We start from the raw sequence: 25,495 nt of genomic DNA, 5'->3' as shown, positions 1-25,495 counted from the left end.
TGCCCATAGACAAGCTCCTCCCTCCCCCAGCGAAAGTCACGCCTACTGGAAAGGGCCCCCTCTGACCAGGTCCAACTTTGCCACTGTTTATTTAAAGAGGGGTGGATAGTCGAAGGGAACGTGAGACGATTTGCTGAAATTGAGGGGTAAAAGAGAAAGAGAACTTGGAGACCTTAGTGGTTAAAAAAGGTGAAGTCTGGAGAGCAGAATGGAGAAAGGAAACTGGGGAGAGACTGTACGCGCTAGAGAGAGCTGAAAAGGACAAATGAAACTGCTGGCTCACTTCTGAAACTAATCAGAAAATGACAGGGAGACGTGTCCAGAGAACACAGCAGCAGGGACTGTTTCTTTCACACGCGAATTAGTGTTCTTTCTCCTCTTTAGATTCCCTTTGAGATCTAAAAGTTTAAAGGAGTATCTGCCTCTTCCTGCTTTTCAACATGTCAAACTTACTCCCTTTAAAACTCTTGGTTTAACCCATGACTATATATAAAGCTACATTTATTGTACTGTTTTTTCAATCTTTTTTCATTTGAAATGTAGGAAAACAAAAGGCAAATAAATAAAGCCATTATCTTAATATTTATTTCCTTGATTTACAATCTGGGAACCATTATTGTTTTTCAAAATTACATTATTAAGCATTCAGGTAGAAAAAGCCCACCTGAGTGGTAATGAATTTGGAAAGAAAGAGGACTGTATAATCCCTAAAACTTCTTTGGCATTATGAAGTGAGATCAAGTTGCTAGAAGACAAAAAAGAAAACATCTGGAATAATTTGAAGTGAATATATTGTTACACATAGTACCTTTTAAAACTAACCAAGAGCAAATAAGTAACTGTGAGTTCATTTTAAGATGTCAAGGATTTTATAATCAATTATCTTAGTGATCCTGAAGAGATTAAGAAAAGATGCTCAGGTTAATCAGATCAGCTTCACTCTGAGCATCAGTTCTCAGAATTGTTAGATGAGTTGATAATTTAAGTTTTGCCCCTCTGTAGCATGACAACATTTTGAGTCAGAGAAAAATGTCTTTTTGAAAGTAACTTGAGAAAAATTTCCCTGGCTTTTTGGAAATCATTTGCTCTTCCAATATATCGGGCACATTGTCTAATAGTGATGAGGGAAATAAATATACTTTGTGCATGGAGAGATTTTTTTTTAATTGTTCGTTTATTTGATTGTTGTTTGCTGTTACTGGAGATCAGACTCAGGGCTTCATGCATGCTACACATATGTATTGCCACTGAGCTACTCCCCCAGCCACAAAAGATAGTTTTATTACCAATGAAGTTAAAAGAATACCTTGGGTTTAAAATAGTTATTTTTTTAAAAAATTTTTGATGTGTCATATGACTCTTCTCCCTCATGGAAAACTAAAGAATAAAAATTAACATTTTTTTAGTTTTCAGAAGTTATTCATTTTCAGCAAATCTCTAAACTCTTACTAATCTGTTTTGTATACCTGTCCAGGAAACACTTGTTTAACAAAATAAAGTTCATTTTCTAATTAATTAAAAAACAGAAGTTAGGAATAGTGAATTTCTGTAAATCAACGCAGCATTCAGTCCTCAGCCAGAGGGAAGTTATCTATGGGCTAATTTGTGTTTAGTCTAGAGCTGCTTAATAGTTGTTCAATGAGGCCGTATTGAGTGGATTGATCTCCTGCTTTGTGTCTTAAAGCCATGTCTGTGGATAGTTAAAAGTTGATGTTATTGGTGGTGTTGGTGTCCTGCCTGTGCAGTTTCAAGGGGGAGGAGAAGAATAGCAGATTAGCAGAAAGGTGAACATATTGAGATAAAGATGAGGGTGGGGACGAAACATTCTGCAGAGGCTCCTTGCTTTCTCTGACAGATGTAAGGGAGTGGATATAATAGGATTAGCTTTCAAAATACATTCAGTTTTGTGTGCGTGCGTGTGTGTGTGTGTGTGCGTGTGTGTGTGTGTGCGTGCGTGCGTGCATACTTGTGCAGCATTAAAGGGAGTGGATGATGCTGAATTCTCTTTAAGAGCTGCCTTTTGCAGAGAGAGAGATAGAATCTATTTTATTGGGGTCATCCTCTCATCACAACTCCTTGACAGTTGTACTGTTGATTGCTGAACTCTGAAAGGGTAAGAAGGGGCAATAGGGGCGTGTGCAGTCAGCACAGGAAAGGGGGTGGTGACTGCCCTAGGAAAAGAAAACGAAGAGTATTTGCATTCATCCTCTCCCCCACCCCTCATGGTCCTCACATGGCTCCTGGGCAAGCTGGCCAATTCCCCAGCCCTTGCTTCTTTTTCTTCTGCTTTTTGTAAAGCTCTGAGCTAACCTGTTAGAACCATCTGCTGAGTGGAGAGAATGAGACCAGCGCGTAGTTGCTGGCCCACAAGCCTGATGCCAGGAGCCATTGAAGCAGTGAGAAGTGAGGCAACAGGCAGATTTATGGGCAGCAATCTGCTCACCCCTCCAAGGCCCCTCTGCCAGGAGACAGCCTGATAATCCATCAACTCCACTAATGAATTAATTAGTATTCCCACTAATCCTGACCCCCAAAGGAGACCTGCCTATAGGGCCCTCAGGGGGTTAGAAATTGTCATCTCTGACCAAACACTGAAGACCTGGGACCAATGTCGAACATTAGGCCCTAGGGTGCTAAGATGCAAACCACAGATCCTGTTGCTAACAGTCCCCAGATGTCCCTCCTTCTCACCTTCCCTCGGGAGACCACTTGCTTTGCTGAATTAAAATGAATACTGCCAAACAAATGGAGCCCAGAAACATAAATCAGGACCTATAGGAAGTAGGAAGGTGAAATTCTAAGAAAGAAAGAAGTGGTTTGGCTGTCCATATTCAGAATAAAACTTCAGCAGATCCTGAAGTTGCTCTCTGGAAATTAAACACAGAGTGGTAAGAGTTGAGGGCAAAGGAAAAAGAAACACAGTCCTTGACTCAAGAAGCTTAGTGTTGCTGTAATAAAGTGGTACAGATTCAAAATAATTATGAAAAAATGATTATGAGGAAGTTAACAACATCTTACATAGCATGAGCTTCTCCTGTGGCATAAAACACAGAGGTGTCAGTTGAGTTTCTAAATAGTCTGAAAAGAAAAATGGTTTGAATCTTTGGATGAGGAAAAAAAAAAGAAAAATGGGAAAATATAATAACCCTCCCTTACAACTGCAAAATCCTTCATTCTTTTTACAAATTTGTGCTGCCATGGAGGAAAAAAGCAAAACGTAGGAGTGAGGCAACCTTGGTATTCTAAATCTTAGTTCACCTCTGTGTGACTATGATGAGTGATCTCACTCTCTGGGCTTCAGGTTTCTTCTAGCTCACACATTCAGTGATGGGGACGTAGTTAAATCTCATAATCACCCTGTGAAATTAAATAATACTGGCCCATTCAAAGGCATGCAGACTGAATCCCACATTTGAACAGGCCATAAAATAGATTAGTGATGAAATGGATCTAATCCCGAAAATCCATGTGAGTATCCTCTCCACCTCACTTACTGGTCCCTACTGGGATGAACACTTAATTCAAACTTCTCCCATTCCATTCATTGGAGCTCTATGCATTTGGTCATTCACAGATTGATACACAGATTGACTCATTACAGTCACACAAAATCACCTTGTTTGTTAAAGTCTACTAAAGCTTCTACAACTTTGAAAACTCTACACGATATTGTCAACATCCTCTGTGCTTCCTACACTCAGTTCCTAAAAGCAGAGACCTCTAGGATTCAATTCACTGTCAACATTGCTCTTTACTAATGATATAAAGTCAAAGAAGTCATTTATCTCTGTAAGCTATTTATTATTTTACTCTGATGAGTTATTTATCATCAGTAAATTAGAGGTAATATTGCTTAGCCAATAAGCTTGCTGTGAGGAGTACTATGAGACAATATATGCAAAATACCTCCTTTAGGATCTGACACTTAGCAAAGGCTCAAAAAATGGTATTTCATCTTAAAAATTTAGATCTAATTTTTATCCCTTATAAATCAAGAAAAAATCTTTACCAGGATGTTTTAGAGGCCTTGTTTCTGCCTCCAACTCAATCTACATATTCTTATATACTAATATCACACTGTATTACTTTACCAACAAACGTATATAGATTTAAAGCCAAGGGCATTTTGCAAGACTCTAAGAATACAAAACTAAATAAGGCTTCTCATTTCTATCAACTTTCAATACAATAAATTTAGTAGAAAACTAAATATAGAAATACAATTTAAAACCTCCACTTCTCTGTGTATGGCTCTCTATCATAATCGAATATGTTGCCAAAGGGGTCATTATGGAGACATTAATTTCAGCATTGTGCTTAAAAGTGAAAAATATATTTTCAATGCATTAACTAAGCAATGGTTTACCAAACAATGAAATATCATTTAATTTGCCTAATTTCATCTATATGTACTAATAAAAAATAACATGCTATATGTACTAGTATGGTATGGAGAAAAACATAAATCAATTTATAGAACTCTGGGTTCAATGTGATAAATTAAAATTTTAAAGCATGCATCCACTAAAATATGTATACCATGGATATTACACAAGTATATATGCACACAAACTGGTAATAGTGGACCTTTGTCTCAAGGTACCTTACTTTTGACATAAAGCCAACTTAAATTAAATAGTTACCAAATAAATTTGTTTTGCTTTTATTTGAATTTCATCTATTCATATGTAACTTGAGTAAAATTGATTTTAAAACATAACTAAATGGTGTTGTTTTTAAAATTCCATTCACAACTCATAACCCAATATATTTTCAGCAACCAACCCAAGATCCCCAGATCATAAGCTAAGCCCTGCAGTTTACATGCTGTTCCATGGAAGGACCACTGCATTAGTTCCCACCAAAGTCACCCACCTCTACTCAGCCCCAGGAGTACTTGTACAGTCTTAGGAATAAACTGCTGGTTATTTTTAAGAGACTTCAGTCATGTGATTCTTTATCCCAGAGAGATATCTAGTGCAGAACAGTGAGGATTTCCTGACAATCCAGACTTGATTTATACCACTACCAAAAAAAATAGATAAAGAGATAAATTTTAAGTGGTACCTTCATGAAGCACCCAGATCTCTGGAAGGACTAAACAGGGCACTGACAAAGGCATTCTCAGATCAGAAGCAAAGCCATTTGGAGCTAAGTGGACACTCAGCCACTGTGAGGGCAATTCCCTTGAGCTCCAGGTAGCTGTAAGCAGTCTGCTCCACCAGGCCAGTGCTCCACTCATGTCACCTCTCCTAAGCATTTGGCAATTGGGTGAGGCCGAAGCTAAGGAGAAGAAGCTAATTCCCATCTATAAAAACTATAACTAGTCCTATGGAACACGTCATATGTCAAATCTGTTTTAAGTGTTTTTCATGTACCTATTTCATAACAATACTGTAAGATATTATTATTTCCATTTTCCAAATGAGTTAATGGGCCACAGAGACATTAAATCATTTACCCCTGGCCACACAGGAGTTACAATAGTGGAATTTGGATGCAATCAATCTATGCTACTATACCATGTTACCGTCCTGAAGGAGGCACTGATAATAAAGTACAAGTCCAGAATCTATTCTTCAGATGCTCCAGGAGAAACACTGAATGAAGAATGATGAACCTGGCCTCTCTGCTGACTCGCCCTGAAGCAACTGGTGCAACAGAGTCTCCTCTAGTTCTCCATTTTCAGGATCCATTCAGAAACCATATTTGACACAGAGTACAGTGCCTGAGATTCAGTTTTAATATAGGATTTTACCATTACAAGTGATAAGGTGTGGTGGGGTGAGGGTAACAGTTTGGTTCCTAGAAGACCCTATAGTAAGAAACATACTCTCCCACTCATCTGGCCTTCTCTAAACCCCAACTCTCTCCATATATTAAGTTTTAAGGCACTATTTTACAACATAAAGAATAATTTCTCCAATGAAATGAAATACAGAGTCCTTCAGGATTCACGCTAACCAGAGTGCTGAAAGAATACCATTGTGGGAGGCATAGAAGAAGGCCAGATACTGCACACCCACTTGAGACTCATCATGCAGATGGGGATTTCCATCTGGGAAAAAATAGGCAGATAGCTGATAGATAGGTAGACAGATAGACAGACAGACAGACTCCCTCCATTTCTCTGAAACTGTGCTTCTGCCGTAAACGATTCTTCAATCATAAAGGTCTAGGAGAACTTAGACATTTGCCCTTCTTCCTGCTCTCCCATTCTGTCACCTAGAACTGCAATCATTTGTGGACTTGTTAATGTTGATACGAGCTAAGAAAACATGGAGCCAGCCAACATAAAGAGTACAAAGCCATTCTAGCCCTTTGGGATTTAAAAGTGAGTATTTTAAGATACCAAAATAGACTACAAAAGGGGAAAAGAAGTGAAGGAAAACACATTTGCTAAGAGTCTATACCACAATTATTGCATCAGTAATCAGCAAAGATCATCTTTAGAAACAGACTTTTGTATTGAAATAAGAATTTTATCAGCATTGCTTCTTTTAACTGGTGCAACAGCTCTTTGGCAAGGATTATATTATTATCCTTATCTTTCCATTTTTTTTACACCACTGTGAGTCTCACATTTGAGAGAGGGTAGGAGTGGGATGTGAAAACTGTTCAACTTGCCACAGTGCTGCACAATTGCTAAGTTCCCATCTCCTTATCACTTGTATTTAGTAGATAGGAACAAACCGATTAATTTATTTATTCAAAAAATATTTAAGTGTTTCCTTTATACAGCAGGCCCTGGAGATCTACATCAGTGAGAAAAACAGAAAAGATGAGTAGTAAATTGTCTAACAACACAGAAACAGAAAATGTGTGCTGTAATTTGAGCATATGCCCGTTTTGTTTATTATATTACATTTCATCCCTAAGTACTGGGAGGATAGATTAGAATGGAAGTGGAATAATTGATAAATAATACCACATTCCAGAATTCCACCTTTTCCAAGGAATACAATTGATAAATGGTTCCAGACAGTTACCACACAGAGGCAACTCTCTGTAGCAAGTTAATAGTTCTCCTTTCCCACTCCTGCCCGCTCCCAAACACTCAGGCATCCATGAATTACACAAGTACTGAGTTCTTTGCCAATTTAGTCTCATCTAGGGACTCTATAAGTCCTGTACTGCTTAGTGCAGTTATAATTTATACCTTTTATAGAGCTAGTGTACTTATTAGCTATTTTACCTAGTTATTTCACCCTAGTTTACTTCACCATTAAGAAAAAAGTCTACTCTATACTCCCTAGCCAGCAAAGGACCATCTACAAAGGGTTGGAGGGATGCAGAGATACTGGGATGGGGGGAGCTCTACTTTATCCAGTGACTATGAAAAATATCCTCAGGCACAACCTCTTGGTTTTCAGTCCCCAACTCTCTAGCTTCACTTACTGAAAATCTAGAAGTTAAAGCCAAAATGCAGCTCTAAGGGAAAGAGCCATTTCCCCCCAGACTAGCAAGGATTTAACTTCTTTAAAGGCTAAATTAAGTCTAAATATGTTCAGTGCATGCCACATGAGGCCCAGTTTAAAGCACTGCACTATCCTCTAGGAACCACCTACAGCATTCCGGGAGAGATGTTGCCACAATTATTAAGGTTCAAGTGGAACATTTGCCTGGATATCACTCCCACTCCCCACAGTGATATACTTGCAGCAGTAAGAGTTTGGTCTTGCCTAGATACTTGAGAATGAATGAAATGCTCAACCAACTTCCATGGAGCCTCAGGGTGCTATGCATCTCTGTTCCTCTCTGAACACCTCTTCCTTCCTGCTCCCTCAACTGCTCCAGAAAAAGTCAGGCCCCTGAAGATAAGGCTGCTTTTCCTCTCCCTAGCTCTCTTTGCTCTCTCTTCTTTAGGATTTAAGGAGACCTCCACCTCCCTTTCACACCCTCCCTTCTGGGTGCCTTCCTGCTCCATTCTTTCTCCTTTTAGTGTATGTGTGCAATTTGATTTACTTCTGTATATTGTGTAGCTTTGCAACGGCTGTCCTCAGAGAGCCCTCAAAGAAGCACTCCATCTGTCAGCCTCTCACCATCCCTCCCTGGCCAGCAGCCATCATCACCCCTCTCCTCCCTTCCCTGTAGGCAATTTCAAAGGGAGGGTGCAAGGTTTAGGTAAAGTTCCCTTACCCTACTTCATTTTAGCACTCGGTAGAAACTTTTTCATTTTTCCCCGTTGTTCACTCAGCCTGATTTTTACTAGCCCCTCAAAAACAGCCTTTGAAGTCACAGAAAGCAGTGAAGGGACAGTCCTGTGAAACTGCTTTGCTTCCTCTCCCCTACTGGGCTTCTAATGCTATAAAATTAAGACTTACTGACGTAACAGTAGCTCGGCTATGGGTAAACTCGGGATTAGGCACCCTGACAGTAGGGAGCAATGGTCCAGAAAATCCCAATTGGCAGATAATCCAAAACTATATCTCATTCAATGAATACCCATTTGTTCAAATCCTTGTGAAATACCGAGAACACAAATAATAATAAAATAGGAAACACAGGGATTTCAGAGTTTCACAGCCTAATGGCGGCTATGCACACAGATGAATAAAGGAATAAAAGGAATCAAGAAAAACTCTGATGAGGGCAAAACATGGTATAGGAATCTCAGAGAGGGCTTAGGGAGTGGTTACAGTAGGAGATGGAATTTGACTTGTGTTTTGAGACAGTTACAGTATTAGAAGTCATTCCGTTAACTTAGTATTAAATGTGAACCAATAATTTAATTAGATGCTTTGTATGAGTAAACTTCCGGGGAGCTATTTGTTTAAGATGGAAAGCTTAGCAGCTTTTGGTTTTTGTGTAAGGGATTGTGACAGCTGGAGAAAGCCGGAAGATCTTGTTTGTCATCCTTGACTAATGTAGAAAACTCAATGCCTTGTTTTCTGAGGAAAAAAGTTGCATAATAGGGCTGCCATACACCAGATTTTATGATTCTAACTATTTGGAGTGAGAGAAGATAACAAATCTATGTTTAGAAAGAGCTCTGAATGCTTGCCTCCTACAATTTTTCCTCCCTCAGGTAGAAAACCTGAATTATTTGGGGGGGGGGGTGGAAAAAAGAGAAAAGATAATCTACCTCTAGTGACTTGAATACCCACACTGATTTATATGACTGATTTATATGACCGAAGCTTATCTGGGAGTGAACAAAAACAAACTTTAAAGTAAACATGCAGTTGCAAATTTTTGGTTCTGTAATTTTACCTCACATGCTTCAAAAGTTTTAAAGAAACAATATTCAGAATTGTCCTTGTATCCAAGTGAGTTCATAAGCTGAAACTGTACAGTTTTTATCCATGGTACATGCAAGAAATATATGCAACATAGAAAATGACACAACATACATGAAAATCATATAATATACAAATTTTTTATTCAATATGATCTCAATTACCTACAAAAAATAAAAAATTGAAACCTTTCTGGATCCATAATAGCTTACTCTCTACATGAATATGGTTTTCCTATTCTACTAAGCTCCTGCCCAGGAAACCAAATATATCATAAATAAGTTTATTCTACGCATTTACCAAAAAAATTAAATGAATATTAAATAATCATTTATTATCCAAGGCTCTTTGAAATTATCATCTTATCATTTATGTCTTCCTTTCTCAATCCTGAGTCATTTTATTATTATCTTTTTTCAATCCTGTTCATTGCTCATATCAAAAGGTCTTTCTTAAATTTCACCTGAAAACTTTCTGAGTATGTTGACTCTTCTGTCCTCAAAAAAAAAAAAGGCACTAATAAGATAGTGATCTCTCTTGCCATATTAGCATAAAAATCAGCTCTGCTTTATCAGCAAGTTATTTTGGTAGAATGTTCTAGATAATCGCATTTGAAAATATTCCCCAAAAAGGCAGGAAAGAAAGACAACAGACTTTTAATAGAGGTTACCACTTATACAGTAAGCTATGTGTGATTTTTAAATTTTCTTTACTTTTAGAAGTAAAGAGATAAATAGCTTTTGCCGCTTTATGTCAGTAGTCAATATATAATTTCATTGAACTACCTAGAAGTTTCTGAAAATGTATTTCATGCCATTGGAACACAGAACATTAAAAGCATTTCAAAAAACAGTGCCACCTGATGGTTCAAACATAAACTTTAAAATCACAATTCTATTTTGCATCTACAAATTAGATTTCTAACTCTGTGCTAACCCTACTCACACTAATCTCCTATACCTGACTGTGATTCTTTTGCTAAAGCCACCTTTGCCAAAAGCAGTGTGGTAGATTGATAACTGGTGATCGATTTGTAACACCAGCAGAACTGAATCAGCATGGTGCTGAATGTGGAGGGCCCACATGAGGACTGCTGCCAACATAACAAAGGAGACCTTGTGAGGAAGAAGTAAAGGTGTTGTTGGTTTTCCTGTTGTTTTTTTTGTTGGTTCTCCTAGAGGAGCTTGCTGAGCTTCTTCCCTGAAATGAACTTGGCTGTTCTCATCCTCAGAGGAACTCAGGACCTCACTGTTGTTGAGAAAGGCTGCAGTTCACCTTGGGGGAGCTCTGGTCCTTATTTTAAGCATCACTTCCTGGCTCCAGAGGAGAAGATGTTGTTCAGTCTCCTGGAGAAGCTTGTCATGCTGGCTTCCTGATACCAACTCAGCTGTTATCATCATCAGAGGAGCTTGGGACCCCGTTGTTGCTAAGGATGGCTGGGTACCTTTTCAGGGGAGCTCTGGTTTTATTTTGAGCATTGCTTCCTGTTCAAGTGCAGAAACCTTATCTGGCACAGATCCTTCACCCTGCTGACACAGACTTTCTAGCTTCCACCACTGACCTTGGGTCCTTCCAAGCACAGATCTGTGAAACAGACTCACATGAGTTATTGTTGTGGGTTGTAGGCCTCCAGTTGGACTTATAGGGAGCATTATCATGGGCTCTAGGTCTTAAGTTGGACTCATGCAGGACATTTCCATGGGATCCAGGCCCTCAGGTGGATTCTTTGGGTCTTAGTGTGTGGACAGATTTCTTGCACTTCTTGCATTTGACTCTCTGGGTAACTATTATAAAATAGGTGTCCTGTATTAAATTGTTTTCCATGCAAACCCTGACTACAAGTGTTGATGACCAAACACCACATGCATCTTCAACCCAATCACCCTTTAGATTCTGGACTCACAGATCTAATTGCCAACTAGGGTCACCAGTTACTACTAGGTATTGCAAGCTTACCTTGTTGCAGCTGAGTTTCAGATCTTCCTCCAAATCTGCTTTCCTCCAAGCTTCCTCATTTTAGCTGATCTGGGCAAACCTCTCTTTCCAGCTGCTCTGAGGCCATTACTTTGAAGGCATTCCTAAGTGCTAATTCTATGACCCTTCCAACCCATCAATACAGCCTTGTCAACTCCACTTTCAAATGTTAAGGGTGCCACCTTACTACCACTTCCATCTGAGCCACCATCATCTTTCACATGGAATATTGTCGGAGTCTCTCAACTGATCTCCCTGCTTCGGTCCTTACTCCTTTTAGTCTATTCTCAACACAGCGATGAAGTGATAAGTACGTCCTGCTTTTGTTCAAAACCTCTAATGACTTCATATTTTGCAGGAGAAACAAAGGTCCTTAAAATGCCTTGTAAGACTCTGCATATCCTGCCTCCTTCCTCTTCCATCTCTGCTGTGCTCTTGCCCCACCTTCTGCCTCAAACACTCTACTCCAGGTTCATGTTTCCGCCTTAACTTTCCAAAACCCTAACCATGACTCAGAACATTTGCACTTGCTCCTTCCTTAGTTACAAACACTTTTATCCCAGGTATTCGCATATTCCCTCCCTCATCTCTTACAATCTTTATCCATGTCCAGATTCTATTAAAAATGAATTATGCTGCACCTCTATGCGATTTCCACTGTTAAAAACCCATTCTGCTTTTCTTTTAAGTTTATGACACTTTCTCAATGGTTTTCCTTCCCAAGCTAAATTAATCCTCTCTCCATATTTTTTTTAAATGAAAGAAACACTTGTCTTTTATCTTATCATAGCACTTATTATATGCTGTAACATTACAATTCATACTGGGTGTTCATTTCTCCTATAGGACGCAAGCTCTTCTCATGCTAAAAAATTCTCTTGACTTGTTTTTTTAATTTTAAAGAAAATAAAAAATAATAAGGTAATACAGAATTTCAAGACAAAAGGAAATTAACAATGCTTATTATATTACATATTGCCTGACTTTTCAATTAAGTCTTTGCAACAAAAATGCATGCATTTATGTTAGGTACTGAATAGAACTATGGCTATCTCAACAATTAGTTTTCTCTTGATATCATTGCATAAATTTTTACGATGCATTCTTGATGGTCAGGCACTGTGCTAAGCACTAGAGATCTAGGAGGAAACTGAGATGATGAGTTTTTTCCTCAATTATGTCATATTATTTATATTTAAATAACAACTAGAAAATTGAATTTTATAGCTATTCTTTAAACATAGAGGAGAAAATCTAGTGTATAAAGTTAGGACGTTCTGCCTTGCTTTCACCCTGTCCCAAAGTCTTTTTAGAAGAGAAACACAATTTCTCCTTGCAAGAAGTCCTTGTGGTTGAAAACCTCTGTTATTTCTTATGCCTGCAAGTGTTTCTACATCTTTTTTTTTTTTAATTTTATTTAAGGAGAAAAGAAAAAAAAAGCAGGGAAAGGGTACAAGTTATACAGATTTACAGAAAAAAAATGAACAGTAGGAAATCACTAGTTAATGGATTACATATTGTCATCTTAGAAATAATTGTTCAAGTCACAAAATTAGAGCTTGTAAAGTGGACATTCCATCAATGATACTGCAAACAGTTCTGTTCATTGATCCAATAAAACTCTGTGATATCATTTTCTATCTTATACACTTAAATATACATGCAGTTATATAGTTTGGAGCACTTTCTTTTCTTCTCTTTTGTACCATGACTATTACACATTTTGGGTTTCATTGCTCCCACGGTTCTTATTACTTTTTTGGAAGAGAGTAAAACCAAATGTGACATAACAGAACAGAATCGGTCAAGTCAAAAGGGTGGACATAATAGATAATGTAAAAACATAATACAAGGTGATCAACAATGGTTACCATAATGCCTCCCGCTATCTCTAATAGAATTGCCTATATCATTAGTTATAATACAATTGAACAAAACAGTAAAGAACAAAACCGACAAAACCAAAACATTGGAGACATTGTAGGTCTTCAAAAGTAGACAAAAGTCAACAAGAATGGGCGTCATAATGAATCTCATTATCTTCACAGCTGATGCCTAAACTTTCGAACCTGATACTATCCAGCAAAACAGAATAGGGGAACATCAGTTAAAAACCAGATGGTGAGAGTAATACAGGGCTTTAAATCAAGGTAATGAAAAGTCAAAGTGGGTTACTATAATATATCCTGCTATTTTTTCCCTTTAATTAAAAGGATAAAGATAAAAAAGTAAATAATGGAGTGGAGATTGAGATAAAAGAGGGCATAACAACGAAACAGCGCAGATCAAAACATAACCATTTAAGCAGAATAGTGTTTCACCACCAGATAATCCTAACCTAAAAGTAGTTACCATATTGTTTCTTTCTTTGAAATCCTTGAGTACAACTTCGTATACTGTAGCATTAAGTATATCAAAACAATGTAAAACCATTCAAGAGAATGACAGCATTACAGAGTATTTAGAATCGACTAACAAAATGAACAATGGTTTCTGTATAATCTCCTTGTCTTTAAAAGGTTTTTGCTTATACTATCGTACATAATAAAATCCAATAAGATACAGCCTATTTAGACCATTGGAGACAGAAGGACAAAAGCTAGATGAGACTTCAAAACAAGATGATACTAAATCTGTATTACCTATTAAGATGTCATTTTCTCCAAAATAGCTGTTCCTATCATCCAATCTTCTCTGCCTCATTTCTGTTAAGCTCTTTTTCTGTCCGTAGCTGTCAGTTTGTCTTCTTCATTTTGTTCTCTGCTCCATTCGTTGTGGCCTCTCTGCCATTATTTCTGGATTCTTTGTATTTTTCTTTTTTTAGAATATCCTGCAATACTCTCTGTAGAGTTGAATTGGTGGTTGCAAATTCCCCCAGTTCCTCTTTATCCTGGAAGCACCTTGTTTTTCCATCAATTTCCAGGGACAGTTGTGCAGGATATCTCAATCTTGGCTGGAGATTATTATCTTTCAATGCTTGAATTATTTCCCCCCACGCTCTTCGTGATTTGATGGTTTGTGCAGAGAAATCTGCTGTAATTCTGATGGGTGTTCCCTTGTAGGTGGTCTGTTTCTTGTCTCTTACAGCTTTTAATATTCTGTTCTTGTATTGAATTTCTGGAATTTTTATTATTATATGCCTGGGTGTTGCTCTGTTTGGGTTGTAGGTAGCTGGGGTCCTGTATGCCTCATACATCCGAGTATCTTTACCTTTTGCTAAATTAGGAAAATTCTCCTGGATTATTTCTGTGAGTAGCTTTTGTAGTTCACTTGTTTGTGTCCCTACTTCTTCTTTTATGTTCTTAATCCTTAAGTTATGGATCCTCTTATCATCTTCTTGTCTTTGTATTATTGCTGTTTGTTTCTTTGTTATTTTTAAGAAGTTTTTCATTTCATTCTCCCATATTACAAGTCTGCCCTCCAGTTCAGATAGTCTGTCCTTAGTTTCTTTCAAGCTGTTATTCCAGTCTTCTATAGACTTCTTAGTATCTTGGTAGTCCCTTTGAACCTGCTTCACGTATTCTATGCTTTCTCTGTTTTCTCCATCAAACAATTCTCCCCTTTTTTTCTGTTCTTCCATTCCACCACCTGTTTTTTCTTGGGTGGTACTTAACATTTCTCTAACTATTCTGCATACTTCTAGCTTCAGGTCATTGATAACTTCATTCCTGAATTGGTCTATGAGGCTCTCTATATGGTGCCTTATGTGTATTGGTGTGGTGTCTGCTATTGCCTGTTTCTCAGAATTGGGGGCCGAGGAGCCTTTCTTGTTGCTACCTCTTCCCATGCTGCCTCTTCTCTGTTCCTTATATATGCAAGCTTATATAAGAGGCCCAGCTTCTCTCCCAGTCAGCCACAGCCTGATCGAATTGCGCCAGTTAGTTGTTCCCACTCACCGCTGTGCACCAGGGAGTTTCGGACCAGGCAGCCTACGCATCTCCCCTCCCGGCCACCGTCAGGCTCTGGGATCTGGGTTGGGACAGTCTACCAGGTCTGCCGGCAGCGTCACGCAGGCCAGGCACTTTTCACCAATCCCGCCCGAGAGGGGGATGTGTGGCTGGAGTCCCACCGCGCCCTGCTCCCGCAGGACTGCCCGGGCCCAGAAAGTCCTCTGCTGGAGTCAAACTGTGGTAGAGTGTCAGTTTCTCTCACTCACCTCACCACAAGTCAGTGCACACCTCCCTGCCGTTCGCAGATTGCCGTTCTCAGAGCTTCTGTGCGTCTCTCTCCTTGCCGAGCCACTGTAGAGGCAGCCAGCCGCCGCGCGGCGGGAAACCCAAATCGCGGCTTACAATGGCACGGTTCCAGCCTCCACACCAAGTCTTTTCTGTTCCTGTTTTAGCACCAGGACTGCATTCCAAGTTGGCTTCTCTCAGCCCAGTTCGTTCCTGAGTCAGCAGACCATATCTCCACTGACTTATGTCTCCTTAGTCCGCACCATTCCTGGCTTCTGAGCCGAGTCTTTCAGAGAGCCTCTGGTAGTTGCTGTTATCTGTCCGCCATGTTCTCCCGGAAGTTGTGTTTCTACATCTTTTTGCTTCTTTCCAAGTCATTCTTCCAAAGTAATATCTTCCCTGTATCACTCTTTTTAGTTAATTATTATTTGTTATTCTGGGATTAAAATTTAATACCACCACTCACAACTTCTGATGTACAAAGAGTTAATTATCTACTATGAGTTGAATTTTGTTCTCCTCAAAAAGACACATTGAATTACTAACCCTGAACACTTTAAAATGTAGCCTTATTAGAACACAAGGTTGTCACAGATGTAATTAGTTTACATGAAATTATATTAGAACAACGTGAACTCAGGTCCTTATTATGTGTGTCCTTATTTAAAAAAAAAAAAACAGCAATGTAAAGACACAGACAGACAGGAAGGATGCCTTGTAAGGACGGAGTATTGCAGCAATGGATTTACCAGTCAAAGAATGCCAAAACTGCCTGCAAACTACCAGAAGCTGGGAAGAGCAAGGACAATTTCTTTGTAACCTTCAAGAAGAAAGGTAGCAGGGGACAGCTACGCAGTGCTCAAGGCGCTGTGAGAGAAGCCCAAAAAATAATTACAATTCACCTGCTCTCTGGTCACTTTGCTCCCGTTGTTAGTCATCTATGCATCCAGACTGAATTGCTCAAAGGAAGGACTTGGGCCTGGTTCTCTACACTAAACCCTCTCTAGAACAGTACTTGATATGTGCTGAATGATAGGCAGAGAAGTTTGCTGACTATACAGGTTAAGATCAATGACACAAGCAGAGGTTTGATTTTGGTTTTAGCAACTCTGTGACCAGAATTTTTCAATTTAATGCTTGGAAAATCTTAGATTCTTCCTTAAACACACTTCCAAAGGAAATAGTCACACTAGAGTAGGACAATTATTTGTGGGAGAGATTATTACAAGACAATGTAAGGAGCAAAATTGATAGGAAAGGAAAGAGTCCTAGCCAGTATAGTCCGCATATTTATGAAGTGGATCTGCTCTCTCTCCGCCATAAAACATAAATTTGGGATTCAGAGAACCACATAAATAGAACACCCTTTTACTTCTCAAGACTCATCTCTGGCTACTCCCCTGTCTTATTCCTCACTTTGAAGGTAATGAAATTAATACACTTCTTGTCTCAATATGTTTAATCTCCCTACCCAGAATTTGACCTCATTTATTAGCTTTCTGAACAATTTTTCAAGATTTCACTCCAGGGTCATCTCTTCAATAACATTTATTCCTGTCCCTACACTACATCCTACAAACTTCCTGATTTCTGCACTTGTACATATATTTTGTACCCACAAGGCCCTGATCTTGCTGAAAGCAGAAACTATGTGTTTCCATTCTCTAACACCCTTCTTGCTATGTGGTGTACTGTACGTGTTCACTAAATATGGAAAAAGAAGTGAAGAAAACTTTCTCTACAAACAAATTGAAACTTGCTACATTCTGGCTATGAATAAAGCAAGCAGTATTGGCAGATAGACTTTGAAAGTGTTCTCCGAGAAGAAATAGCTTTTTTTTCATGTGAGACACTGGTAACATCATTCAGTAATAATCATTGCTGAACACATGGCAATGAATATTTGGAAGAAAAACTTTGAGGCCGGAGAGAAAAAGAGAAAGACCCATAAAGGTATCAGGAGAAGCTCATTCTTGAGAAAGCCCAGTTCATTCTCTCTTCTATGGCTTGATGATAGTGGTCAGGCTCAGCTGAGCTGACCAGCAGGAGAATGGATGAGATTGAAGAGATCCTTTGAGTAAATGGGATCCCTTGAATGGGATCTTCTCCCATTCTAGTATAATCTAATTCAAGGGGCCCAGATTGGTTGGAGAGAACAAAACCATCCAGGCAAGGAGAGTCAAATATCCTCAGCAAATATTGGCAGTGCTCATTTATTCTTTATTGGCCCACTACCCTAAAGGTGGGGGAAGACAATTCTAACCCAGAAAATATAATTAGTCAGCCTGCTGGTTTGAGCTCTAATTTAATCTGGGCAGCTGTGCCAGGAGCTTGTATTAGCATGACACTGGGAGGCGGAGAATATAATTATGGAGCAATAGAGAAGGGGAGGAGAAGTGGGATGGTGACCAGTGTGTGTCTGTGTTGGAGAATAGAGGGGGGACGTTGAAAATGGAGGTGAAGATTCCCTTGGGAGAAGGGAAAAGGAAAAGGGCTTCTGGCAGTGACTGGACACGGTGACTTTAATTTGGCTTTTGAGAAAGTGTGTGTGTGTGTGTGTGTGTGTGTGTGTGTTAGGGAGGGATTTGTAGCTAGGGGCTAGTTCACTCTGCATGACAAAGGTAAGCTTGAGAGTTGATAGATGGGCCTTGTGGGTTACCCTGAAGGGGGAAAGAAGAGGTGTCAGACAAGGTTATGGTTGAATTTGTGGGGAAATATTTTCAAACACCTTTTCACTGGGACCATATAAATGGGGTTTGAACTGTGTCTATGCATCACCTCCTTTTTGTTTAAGGAAGGAGAGCTGTGATTAACAGTATATACATTAAATGATTTCATTCACACAGAAAAGCTACCTCCTAGTAATTGACTTCCCAGGTACTTACTTTGTGCTGAGTTCTAGTTAACTATGAATCTTACACTTGTTATCTTAAGTAGGTTTTATAAATCTATATAAGGTATTGTAACCATTCATTTTGCTGAGGAAACTGAGGCAAGAGGCATTAAATAAAATACCCACAATCATATTAGCTAGTTGAGGGTACACTCCAAAGCCAGGCCTATCAGGATCTAAATGCTATGCTATTATTAAGCAACAATCCAAATAGGTATTATCTCCTGCATTTATCTATGAGACAACTGAGGTTCAAAGTGGTACTGTGTGTTGGTTCAAAATAGGAGTTAGTATCAGAACTGGAAATGGAGTTGGCTCTCATACAAATCTGTTTCTGTGTAGAGGACGTATGGCAGGAAAAGAGAGGATATTGTTTGCCAGAGAAAGATCTGGATACTTAGAAAGAAACTAATGGAAACCAGGTTGCCTCACACTCCAAGCAATGCTCTTTTCACTATTAGTGACAAGTGTGATAACAGCTGGCTTCTTGGCTCAATGACAATGGACATGGTGACATGCTAAGCTTTACATCCCCTGGCTTCAGTCACATACCACTTTGACATGGGCACTATTGTCCTGCATATGAGAAGACAACACTTAAGCCTATGCAGCTTGCCAGACTCAAAGAATCTGTTAATGACTGGGCAAGGATTCAAGTCCAACAACCCATACTCTCCTCACTGCCCCTCAAGGAAGCACACTGCTCCCCTGGTATCATTACTCACCTTCTGTGCCCCAACAGACCTGCAGGGTTCATCTATCCTGCAAGGTGACAGAACACCTCAGAGTTCCATGGAAATCTTTCTCCACATCAAGCCAACTCAGGGCCACTCAAATGAATTCTGAGGGGGAAAAGGACCTATAGAGATACATTGGGCATCATTTTCTTTACCAAGAGAGAAGTTTCCTTGCTTCTTTCAACCTTTGCCCTCTTCTTCAAGGATCTCCAAAATCATTCTCTGCTCTCTTATAGTTGCCTCTTGCCTTATAATAAAAAAGCAGAGATGTCCAGTTTTCCCATTTCTTTATACTTTGAGATTCTGTTACTCTTTCAACTTTTTCTTAGGCAAAAGCCACCTCAGAGGCCTTAAGAGCCTCTAGGTACCAGTGGAAAGGAAAGCAGTTTTCTTCCCCTAGGGAGAAAGAGAGGGGCCTCTGAAAACCCAGGATCTGAAGGAACAACCCTCCCTACTGACTCTGGTCCTGCTTGCTCAGCTGCTAGACATCTGCCCTACACCCAGGAGTGGGTCTTCTCTGGGGTCCCTGCCAGTCTCCTGGGCTCTGCTGAGAGGTACTAAAGAAGCACAGATGTGTTCTGCATCCTGAAAGCTGTGGGCATCACGCGACAGCTCCACAGCCATGTCCAGGAAGCCAGAGGAGGAATCATGACTTCAGAGTCTCGCGCTTTATGTCTGCTGCTCCTGCTTTCATTCCCCATCTCTTCTCCCTTGCTCCCCTAAATCCTTCCCCCTTTCCTCAGAAGAAGATGCAAACTAAAATCAGAGGTCTTGACTGAAAGACTAATCTTGGTTTGCTCACTCACACTGTGGGCACTTATCTTCAGTAGGCAACTGGCATTTATTTTATGTTCACCATAGGCTGCTGTGAAAGTATTAGAAAAATGTATGTTTAAAAGCTAATTATGTCCATTGTGAAACAATGACAAAATTGCTCTTAAAATTGTTGGTGCAGTCAATGGAGATATAGAACAGAAAAAACAATAGTATTTTTTAGAATTAGAGAGATGAGCAATCTAGTCTTCCCATGAGACTGCTCGACTTCAGTGTCTTTATCTGTGTAGTGGGAATTGTAACATACGCCTAGAATGATGGCGATAAAGTTTAAGTGACAGTATGTACAGTGAGTCAACTAGAAGCAAGATCGTGAAGTAGTCAGAGTCTAATAAACATACGTTCTCCTCAATGTGATACAGTTTTACAGTGTTAGAAAAATATTTGTTCTCTCAAGGATTCTGATGTTCCCCAAATCCAGTACAGAGTTGCAGGTCTCTGATCTTATCATCCTGCTGGGTGTGCCTTTCACTAGATACCTGCCCAAGTAAGCAAATATAACCAAACTGTCTAATCAGAGACATGTACTATGTCAGCCTGGAATCAGAGCATCCCTCCCCCAATTTGCTGAGATCGTTGTATTTTTAAGCTCAAAGTAAAAGAGTCTTGCAGTAAGTTAGTAGAACTCTAGTATAAGAGTCCCAAGGAGGAGGAAGGAAGATAAAACATGGAAGTTAGAAACAGTAAAATCACACACATACACACACAGCTTCCAGAGTGCTATTTCTAACTTGGCTCTGATTTTATCCCACTCATCTCAATTTTCAGTGTCTTTCCATTGTGAAGAAAATAAAATGCCCAAATTAATGGGTACAAGTCAAAATTTTGATATGCGATAGAATGTTTACATAGTTTTAAAATATTTTAAAATACTTAATAATTTAAAAAGAGAAATTATAACTTTATAGTAATAAAAAAGGAAAATACTACATTGTGTTCCAATATTCTTCCTGATATGATGCACCAAGAAAAATACAGCATCACACACAGCAATCCTGACAAAATCCCTTATGCAAACTTGATTACAACTGCAGACAAGGCAAATTGAGGGGTGCTCTACAGAATAAAAGCACTATCCTCTTCAAAAGTATCAATGTCATGAAAGATAAAGGAAGATAGAGGGAAGATTAAAGAAGGCAAAAGAGAAATTAAAACTATATGCAGTGTGTGATCCTCAAAATTGCTATAAAAATGATAAAACTTAAACAATCTATAAATTAAATCCTAAGAAATGTTAAATTTCCTAGTTTTGATAATCACGCTATAGTTATAAAAATCACTATTCTTGGTTTAAAATAAAGGTGAGAAGCACAACATTTATAATATAATCTTCAAAAGTTCAGTTTAAAAAGGATAATAAAGCAAAATATTTAACAATTATAAGTTGGAGTGACAAATGTACAGTTGTACAGAAGTTATCTTTACTGTTTTTACAACTTTTCTGTAAGTTTAAATTATTTCAAAATAAATATTTAATAATCAAAATAGAGTTCAAATCATTCAAATAATTCTTGAATACAAAAATATGGCATTCAAGTAATTCTTATTCAAAACTCCACTTCTGTTAAGTATCTTAGCTTCAATTCCTTCTTTCCCATTGAATAAATTTCAGTAAATCCACAAAGACCTACTGATTTTTCCTCAAACATATCTTGCACTTTTCCATCTTGGAATCTGTACTACTGAGACCTCTCAGTTAGACAGCCTTCTTGTCCTTAAACTTTTGAAATACTCTTCAACCCTGGACATCCTTAATTAAAAAATGAACAATTGAAGGGGAAATATCTTAGTTGCCAATTTAGCTCTAAATCCACCCAGCCTTCTGTGATCCAAATCAGATAAGCTGTGGTTGTCCAGATGCTCCCAAACTGGGTTATTTCTGTCTGGGTTAGGTCAATCTTCTGGGTAGCTGAGTGGGCTCTGATTCTCACCTGTCACTGCAAACTCAGCGAATGGGAGTAGGTTGCCGCCTAGTGGTTCTTATCAGTACATCAAAGTAGGAGGAGCGTCTCTAAACACAGGTTTGCAGGGTGAGAAAACGGAGACATAGTCTCATTTAGTAAATCATAATATCCACTTTCTAAATTTTAAGGATTTGGGTTAATATATGCTTATCACTAGTCTAATAATATAGCATGTTAATATTATTCACATAATAAGTGATAGGTATTATTAAAAATGCCACAGTACACTAAAAGAATCTTCATGACAATTTATTTTCATTTCATCATTTCACAGTTAAGGAATTTACAATCCAGAAGAGGGACAGAGCAAGACCTGAGGGGCAAGCTACTATTCCTCACCCAGAGGAGTATGACCACATGCAGACCAGAAGCCATGGGTTCAAGATACATATAGCCAACTCTAAACCAGGTAGCTGCAGAACACTGTATTTATTTATTTATTCACCTTTTTCTATCTCTTTTTGGTACTGTGAATCTAACCTAAGACCTCACCCTTTGCCAGGAAGGCACTGTGCCACTGAGTTATATTTCCAGCCTACACTTCCTTTAAGTATTTAAGTCTCACTCACATGCGTTGTCTCATTGCTTTGTCTTCTAAACCAGAGGAGGCAGGCTGTGGGAGGAGGACTGCGGCAAGGACAGGTGCCTGAGAAAGATGAGCCTTTTCCTCTGTGACCCAGAGGATGGCCTCTTTCCGTTTGGGTGGGGGTTACATTTCGGTTTCACTTTCTCTCCTTTGTGAATCATTTCCTTTCAGATTTTCTCCCCAGGCCGTCTCTCTTCCTCTTCTCCATTTGTTCATCTTTCTCAAAGCCTGGCAAAAAAAAAAAAAAAAAACCTCTCTTGGTCCCGCGACGTCTGCACAGACCTGGATCCCTCTCTGATCTGGAAGCAGAGTTGCACTACTTCCCCTAATTATCAGGACAGGACAGGAAGGCAAAATCCTACGCTCTGGTTCCCCACCCATCACCGGGCTCTGCTGCACACTTACTCCTGGGGGCTGATGTGTACTTTTCTACCAGAGTCTCCAGTTCCCTGTGACGGAGGGGTACAACCTAACTTTGGTGGTTTGGCCTCAGAACTTCCGGTTTTCCCTTCTGAAAAGAAGAGAGAAAAACTTATTTGTGTTCAGAAGCTGCTGGTCCTCCAGTCTGTGACCTCCTCTTACCACAACCCAAACCCCCATCCCCTAATCACTTCTCACTCTAGCCAGTCACTTTCCTTTTTTCCCTGCTGCCATAGATAGAGCAGTTTCCAGATTCTTTTCTGTTATTGTACCTTTTAATGCTTACCTTTCTTAGGATTTTAGAGTGCTGAGTCCCAGTTCAGTGTTCCTCAGATCCATGAGATCACTAGGGTTCTGGTACCTGTTCCATATTCCCTCCAAAATTGCTATGACCTGAATGGTCTTCCCTGTCTTCCAATGCATATGTTGAAATATTAATCCCCAAACTGATGGTATTAGAAATTAAGGAATTTCTTTCTTTTCTTTCTTTCTTTCTTTCTTTCTTTCTTTCTTTCTTTCTGTGTGTGTGGTGCTGGGGATTGAACTCAGGGCCTTGTGGATGCTAGGCAAGCATGCTACCACTGAGCTACATGTCCCAGTCCAAAATTGGGGAACTTTTGTAAGATAATTAGGTCATGAAGACAGAACTCTTGTGAGTGGGATTAGTAACCTTATAAAAGTTACCACACAGAGCTAGCTTTCCCTTCTACCATGTGAAGTCACAGTGAAAAGACAACTACATGGAAACCAGGAGGCAGCTCTCGTCAGACACTAAATCTGCTGGCACCTTGGCCTTGAATGTCTCTGTCCCCAAAGCTGTGAGAAATACACATCTGTTGCTTATAAGCCACCCACTTTTTTTATTTTGTTATAGCAGTCCAAGTGGATTAAGTCAGTTTCTACTCACCTTAAATACTCCTTCACCTTAAAATTTTTCATTACTCCTTTTCCTTCATAGTAACCAATTACATCATTGTGACCTGTGAGTATTTGCTTTATACCAGGGACGTAGCATAGGAAAGAACCTCACTTGAAGCCTTCTTTTCTTCCAGGTAAGGAGATAAAATTAAGAATGACTTCACATGCTTATTCCTCAAGTCCATGGAGTTGCACAAGGGCCCCTAATTCCCATCCTGCTAACTCCCCAGACTGTTCATTTCCCACTGCACTTTTGCCCCAGGCCCTCTTCTGGTGGGCTTAGAAAACACTTAGCATCCATTGTCCAAAACCCACTTGCAATCCCTTGGAAACCCTGTCCTTACGAAGGGAAAGGATTTGATCAGAAGAAAGTTGGACCTCAAGCTTAGTGGACAATTAAACAATCCTGTGCTCTCAGCCTCCTAATCACTGTGACAACGTAAGTTCATTGTTTACTCTGAAGAAGATAGAACTGAGCAGCTGTCATGGAGGACCACTTTCCCAAAAGGAAATTCTTCAGAATAAGAAAAGAAACTGGGAAGTATAATACTTCTTCCTCTAGGAAAGTCACAATTTATATCAGCTTATGAAAATCTTCAAGAAGTTGTGCCCTAAAGAAACAAGTTTGTCTTTTATTAATCCTTCTGAAAAGTAAACTATTTTAAATTATTTCTCTTTATATACACTCACAGTTTCTCTCTCTCTCTCTCTCTCTCTCTCTCTCTCTCTCTCTCTCACACACACACACACACACACACACACACACACACACACTTCTGGATCTAGTTCATTTCTGAGTTTGAGAAAGTACCCAATAAACAAACTTGAGCTCAGCTATGAACCAGATCTCTGAAATATGCCCCCTGTAAACTGAGACAGATTGTTCTTTGTCCTGCTGGATTTATTAACTAGAAAGCTAGAACTGGACAGAAGGAATAACTTTCCTTCATTGAGAGAAGTGATTCAGGAACTCGGTCATCCTAGAAAAGTGAAAGAATCCCATTTCTTAGGATTGTTTGTACCCAGAATATAGAAACAGAGAGGAAGACAAGATGACCTGCAAAGACTCTATTCTGCCCAGAGAACTTCCAGGAGAATCCTGATGCATTGAACTATTGCCTTTTCCCACTAGAATTCTGGCTGTTCTAGTCCCACTTTTTAGTTTTTGGTACAGTGTTTTGGGCGAAAAAAATCCCATCTCAGCAGTTCGAAGGAATGGAATCCTTAAAAATGGGTTTTTCCAGGATCTGAGAGCAGCTGGAAGCAGATGACTTGCACCTGGACCTAGGAAGAGGCTCCCAGCAGCTGGCAGAGCAGGGACTCTGCACAACCTCTCTGTCCTGGGACGGCCTCTGCACAGCTGGCCTGGCTCGGCCCCAGGTCTGGGCAACCTGCCAGATGAGCTCTTTTTTTTGCTTCAGAACTTATGCCCAGGCCCATCCATCTGTCTGATGGGCACATCTATGTTCAGAAATTCTTCCGAATTATCACAGTTACATATCCAGAGAACAGTATTTTTCAAAAGCAGTTTTACCTTGTTTTGCAATGGATAAGAGTATTTGAGAGAAATTTTAATTAACTTTACAAGGATTTCTTACCAAATATGTAATATAAAATTTTCATTAGCCATAATAAACAACCTGTAAATTATAAAAGATAGAAAAAATAATTTGTGTTGTTATAGATGGCTAAAGCCAAGATTTCCCTCTTTGGCAGGAGACCGATATTCAATAAAATTAAGTGTTACGTGACTAA

General features: G+C 39.3%; 1 protein-coding gene across 4 annotated transcripts in view; it reads right to left on the bottom strand.

Annotated features, from left to right (window-relative positions):
• The window catches only part of Neurod4 (neuronal differentiation 4), a 279,827-nt gene that overhangs the window by 9,254 nt on the left and 245,078 nt on the right, over positions 1–25,495 (bottom strand). For all 4 annotated transcript variants that reach the window (XM_063254892.1, XM_063254894.1, XM_063254893.1 and 1 more), the window contains 2 exons: positions 22,808–22,913; positions 22,386–22,630 (listed from right to left, as the gene is read on the bottom strand). The gene's annotated coding sequence lies outside the window, so the exon portion shown is untranslated. The remainder of the gene's footprint in view (positions 1–22,385; positions 22,631–22,807; positions 22,914–25,495) is intronic.

Source organism: Cavia porcellus, unplaced genomic scaffold, assembly GCF_034190915.1.
Source record: "Cavia porcellus strain 051 isolate PalLab524CR breed Dunkin Hartley unplaced genomic scaffold, mCavPor4.1 scaffold_8, whole genome shotgun sequence".
NCBI lineage: Eukaryota > Metazoa > Chordata > Mammalia > Rodentia > Caviidae > Cavia > Cavia porcellus.
This window is presented reverse-complemented; position numbering and strand designations above follow the sequence as displayed.